Below are 6000 nucleotides of genomic sequence, written 5' to 3' on the forward strand. Positions count from 1 at the left end.
CACCAGAGGGCGCCCTCCACCGATTCCCCACCGGTTCAGGTTTGATACCAACCATTTCCTGCCTCCCTCCAAATGGCGGTGTGGGGGCCCTGGCTGGAGACAGTTGGGCCCTGCGTCCCCACACCAACCCTCGTTCGCCAGTTGGTGGTCCTGGCTAAAGTGACATCCCCATTCTGTGCCTCGGTTTGGCCAGCTCTAAAAAAAATCCCAGAACAGGACCTACCTAGTAGGGCTCCCAGGGTTACAGAAGAGCTGAAAATTAGTGGCGCTCATCGCTGCTGCTCCTCAGCCCTGGTGACTTCTAAGTATACCGTACTTGTCTAAATCTGCTCCACTGAGAATTCTGTGGAACACATCCCACGGACATTTAGTCCAGGTGACCACTGTGGACAGACCAACTGGAAACAAGGGCAATAGTGTTCTCATTGGCCAGTGTGTGGTCATGGTCAGGAGCATGGAGTTGGGGATTCAGACAGACTCAGGTTCAAATCCCAGCTCTGTCATTTGCTGGCTGTGTGATCTTAAGAAAGTGACCTGACCTCGCTGAGCCCAACTGAAAGGAGGATAATAGTCATATCGGCTTGGCCAGAAGTTTGTGTGTCATCCTGGGCACTACAAAAGCCTGGAAGGACCCTCTCCCATCCTACCTCCTAATGCCACCTCCCTGAGCCACCCAGAAGGGGCAGACCTCATGTCTCAGGATCCTGGCCTGCCCCCCACACCCTGGCCCCTATTCAGTTGCTCATCTTAGCATATCCAGTTTTGAGGTCCCCACCATCCAAGGCAGCCATTCATGCCAGGAACACAGGACTCCCCATCCAGAGAGGATACCGGTCAGGCTCAGTGATGGCACAGTCCGTGTTAGGCAAACCCCTGCTGTGACAGCTGTGTCCCAGCCTGGCCTTTTGAGCCTTCCGATGGGTCATGTGACCCCCTGTGACTACTGCTGGTCACCTCAGGTGTGCGCCATGTTCCTGTAGACTCGACCCCTGATAACAACATCCGACATCCCCCAGCTGAGTGCTTGCGAATTCCAAGCGTCTGATGTTCACCTAGTCCTTCAATCTTGGCAACAAGCCTAAGAGATCCAAGAGCCCTGAACCCCATTTGAAAGGTAGAGACCCAGCGTCCCAGAGGAGAGATAACTTCCCCCAGGGACAAACTCAAGTAAGCAGGGTACCCGAGTCTGGCTGATTCAAGATGTACTTCTTACCCACAACATATTGGGGGATCCCAAAATGAGCAGAGCTCTCACACACAGAGTCTCCCCAAAACGGATTGAACAATGCCGTTTCTTACTGGTAACAAGGACAAGAGCCCCACAGAAAAAATATTCCAAAGACGTGAGCCAGCAGTTCATGAAAAGAAAATGCAGGTAGCCACAGCCTCTGAAAATGTGCCAGCCTTGCCCACAGAAAAAATACAAATTAAAGCAATGGCGAGAAAATAAATTCCCCCCCACCCCCTATTGGACTGGCAAGGGTTAATAATATCGTCAAAAATCAGTGCTGGTGGGCGTGCAGGGAATGCACTTCCCTGACCCCTGACATTGCTGGTGGGACTGTGGGAAGTATCTGCTGGAGCCTTTTAACATTTAAAATATCCATGCCCAGGGCGCCTGGGTGGCTCAGTGGGTTAAGCCTCTGCCTTGGGCTCGGGTCATGATCTCTGGGTCCTGGGATCAGCCCTACATCGGGCTCTCTGCTCAGCGGGGAGCCTGCTTCCCCCTCTCTCTCTGCCTGCTGCTCTACCTACTTGTGATCTCTGTCTGTCAAATAAATAAATAAATCTTAAAAAAAAAAACAAAAACGCACACCGTGACTCTTTTCCCACCTTGCTCCTTGCCCTGGCCCAAGCAATCCCACTTCCTGGTTTACACCGATGAAGGTCATAGCTATGTGTCAGCTCAGCTGGGCTATAGTCCCTGGTTGTTCCATCAAGCATTTGAGCTACTGGTGGCCATGAAGGACTTTTGTAGATGTGATTAAAGTCCATAATCTGTTGATTTCAAGCAAATGAGACTATCCTGGATCACCTGGGTAGTTCTGAACCTATCTGTTAAAAGGCTTTAAGAGCAGAGCTGACACTTCCCCCAAAGAAGAAATTTTACTTGTGATGGCTCATGCCCAAGACTTTTCTGCCAGCCTGCCCTCTGGATTTTGGACTCGCCCAACCAGCCACCCCCCCCCCACCCCGCTGCCAGTCTTATAAATCCGCTCCTTACAGATCATCTCTGAATTTCGATCTTCTTCTGATTGTCCTACTGGTTGAGCGCTGGCTGACACCACTGTCACCAGACTGTTAGGGGGCTTCTAACTGTCGCACAGCTGTAGAGATGGCTGTCCTGAACACTTGTGCGTAAGGCATGGCTCACATCTTCTCTTCTTCACTTCAGAAAAGCTCCGGAGCAAAGGCACGTGTGTTTTTGTGGCTCCTAAGATGGACAGCTATCAATTACCAACTCACTTTCTACAAGGATTATTCCAATGGGGGACTCCCCCTGGCAATGTCAATGAAGGCACTTTCTCTGGAAATTGGGCTGCTGTGAGAGGTAGTGAGTACCCCGTCCCTAGGGGGAGGGGGTTAAGTAGGTATGATGTGACCATTTGCTCACTCCTAGGGCAGCTAGGCTCAAAAGGGAACTAGGACTGTTTGCAGGTAAGACTCAGGCATCCTGAAGGAACTTTCCAAGTTTCTGGACCTCTTTGATTAAGACTGAAATTTCTGGTTCCCTGGTTCCTCTTTGATGTACCCCTTCAAGCCTTACCACTTCTGCTCAGGTTCCAGAGGAACTTGCATTATTCTGGGGTGCTGGGTGTTGGGCAGAGCTGGCCTTACCTTTGAGTGACGCAGGACGCTAGGTCCAGGGTGATAAAGGGGACTCACTTGAGGTCACACAGACACAGGTGCAAATCCCATCTCTGCCACTTTCCAGTGGGTGCCTTGGGGCCGGGACATTTATTTCCTGAACCTCAATTTCCCTGTTCTTGGAAATGGGGATTACTGTAGTCCTCACCCCATGGGCTGTTAGATGGGACAAGCATGTGAACACTCGCTACAAATGTAAGTCTTCAATAGACAGTCCTTATTTATTTTTATTTGTTTGGCGTTTATTCGTAAGATGCTGAGGACAGGACCAGCCTGCGCGTGATGCTATAGGCAGCTGTCCACCCGGTGGGATTTGAGGGTCCTTTCTGCTCCTACCTCCAAAGTATAACTCCCCTCTTCTGCTATGCTGGCCACCTCCATATGCACCATTAGTCACCTCTGTGGAGTAAAACAGGCTGGCACATAGCACTTTCCAGATATGGTCACATCGAGAGCTCACACATCACACACTCTTCCTATGGCATGACTTAAACGTATCTCCCCCTGAGAGATGGGGTCTGTTTCCTCTCCTTGAATCTGGGTGGACCTTCGCCTATGGTGTGACACACTGTCACTTCCACAACCAAGTCCTAAAAGGCAATGTGGCCACTGGCCCGTCCCTTGGAACCTCACCCACATAGTCTGAGCTGCCCCTGCCTTTGGCCGTGCCATCTGGGAAGTCCGGCTGCCTGCAGCCGCCCTGCTCCAAGAAAGCCCAGAGACCAGCTCATGCAGAGAAACCCCACGCAGACGCCCCAAGACCCCATGTAGAAAGAGGAACATCTGTCCAGGCAGCCCCTAGTCGCCCCAGCCCAGCTACTGCTGGACTGCAAGTGTGTAAGAACCCACTCCAGGGCCACCCAGCAGAGCCCTTCCTGAATTCTTGACTGGTGGAAGCCTGAAATCCTTTATTTACAACCAACATTTCCACCTACTGTGTGTCAGACTGTGTGGCAGGTCCTTCTACCCTTGGCAGTAATAACAATGGTGATAATAATTCCAGTATCTTCTGTGTACCCAGCTTTTGCAAGAACTGGGCAGCGGGCTGTGGGGTTTGTGTGTATGATCTCAGTGCATCCTGACTACAGTCCTGTGAGTGCCCTGCAGGTGCTGTCCTTAACCCCATTTCCCAGATGAGGACACTGAGAGTCAAAAAAATTAAATGACTTTTCCAAGGTCAGGTAGCCAGGAAGTGGCAGAGTTAGGATCTGAACCTGGATTGGGTGACTTCTGAGGTCTTTCTATGATGACTGTAATGTCAAAATGGCCTTTCCCAGACTGGGAAATTGACCGTAACCCAGAACATGGCCCACCAGAGCAAGGGGAGGTGGGGGCTGTGTCCCAGGCAACGTTTGTCTCCCCTCTCTGTCCCCATGATTCTTTTCCTCCCTTGACTCCTTCCTGGGATCTCCCAACACACGTTCATCACCCCCTCTACCCCCCAACTGCCCTAGGACACAAGGAGATAGTGATCTGCTCGTCCAGCTGAACTAGGATGGTGACACTGAATTCTTATACTGGCTGGGCCACTGAGTACCAGTCAGGACCCCTCAGGGAAGGACTTTGGCTCCAAACTCAGGAAGTTCGGAGCTACTTCCCAAAGCAGTGGGCGGCCTGGGGAGCAGCTGGCGGACCCCAGAGCGGGCTCAGTCATTGCGGCGCACAGCTGCGGGCACCCTGTGCTCACTGCCTGTACAGGCGTGCAAGTGAACTTGGCTTTCGCCCTGCTCTGATGGGCTCCCCGCTGATGGGGTATCAGTCATGCGGGTTCCCATATTACAGAATGCATGGAATAATGACTGCAACCGTGCCTTCCTTGGAGGGAGTGTTTACTCAGCCACCAGCATGGGGTCCAGGGCTTTACACGCAGTGCTGGATTTCATCCTGCAGGGACCCCACGTGGTAGGTGCTATTATCCCCATTTTTCAGGGAAGGAAAGTGAGGCTCAAACAGTGTGTTTACCAAAGTTTGCACAGAAACCAGATGCTCTGAGATTCCAAACAGAACATGCTCTAGACCACAGTGTCATCTGACCCAGTGTGGGGAACCAGAGGTATGCTCTCTTTGAAGGTAAGGAACCCGGGTACGTGGGGGCGATGGAGGCGTTGGAGGGTGGCGGGGAGGGTGGAGAACCGGCGTTTGAGCTGGGCGGGGGGCCCCAGTAAGAGTTTATCGGGTGGAAAAAGGGAAGTGTGTCCTCCCCGGCGGGGAGCTCAGAAGGAGCAGAGGTGCAGCCCGTGTATGTACGTATGCAGCAGCGTGTTCGGGGAATGGGGAGCCTTCTCCGGCCAGGGCGGGAGGGGGTTGGCGGCGGGGATACCAGATGAAGTCCAAAAGGGGCGCGAGGGCTGGACGCTGAGGGGCAACGCCCGCTGGAGTGGGGCCGTCGCCTGCGGGTGAAGGGGAAGCGGGGCGGCCCCAGAGCTGGGCGGAGGCGTCGGAGGTGCATTTGCGGCAGCACCGGCAGACTGAGGGGCTGCCCCGGAGGGGACGTCAGCCACCCCCTCCGTTCCAGCCGACCGCCCTACCGCCCAGCGCATGGGGAGACGGCGGGAACCCGAACCTCCCCAGAGTCTGGGAATCGGGGAGGCGGGTACGAGTGCAGTACCGACTCCCCTGTCTTGATCTGTTTGCCATATTTTTCTTCTAAAAGCGTTGCTACGGGGCGGAGTGCTGGCCCTAATTAGGAGGTCTCACGAACAGGGGCATTACAGGCAGGACCGCCGGAATATTTGTGGGTGAGGCAGGACCTACCCTCTCCTAGGACTTTCCCAAGCGTCCCCTATCACCGCGGATTCCCAAAGCATCTGGGAATAAAACCCCTAGTTTCATCCTCTAACTGTCCCCTCTCTGGCCTCCTGCCGTCTTTACCCGTCAGGATTTTATCTCAGTTCTGCTTTAGCCGCACGAACCGAACCGAAAGGCTCCGAACTGAAAGAAAGAGGACAGTCCCGGGACCTGGCCGGAGCCTGTGCCTTTAAGGGAGGGGGCGGGGCCAGCCGCCGGGGGCGTGTCACTGGGCAGGGCCAGTGAGGGCAGGGCTGAAGCGGGACCCACCCAGGCCGACTCGGCCTGGAAAGTGCCCGGGACTCTGCCACCCGCTGGGCCCCCGGATCCGCGGCTACGGGTAGA

The sequence above is a fragment of the Lontra canadensis genome, unplaced genomic scaffold, assembly GCF_010015895.1.
Source record: "Lontra canadensis isolate GAN:19392208 unplaced genomic scaffold, GSC_riverotter_1.0 scaffold58, whole genome shotgun sequence".
Lineage (NCBI taxonomy): Eukaryota > Metazoa > Chordata > Mammalia > Carnivora > Mustelidae > Lontra > Lontra canadensis.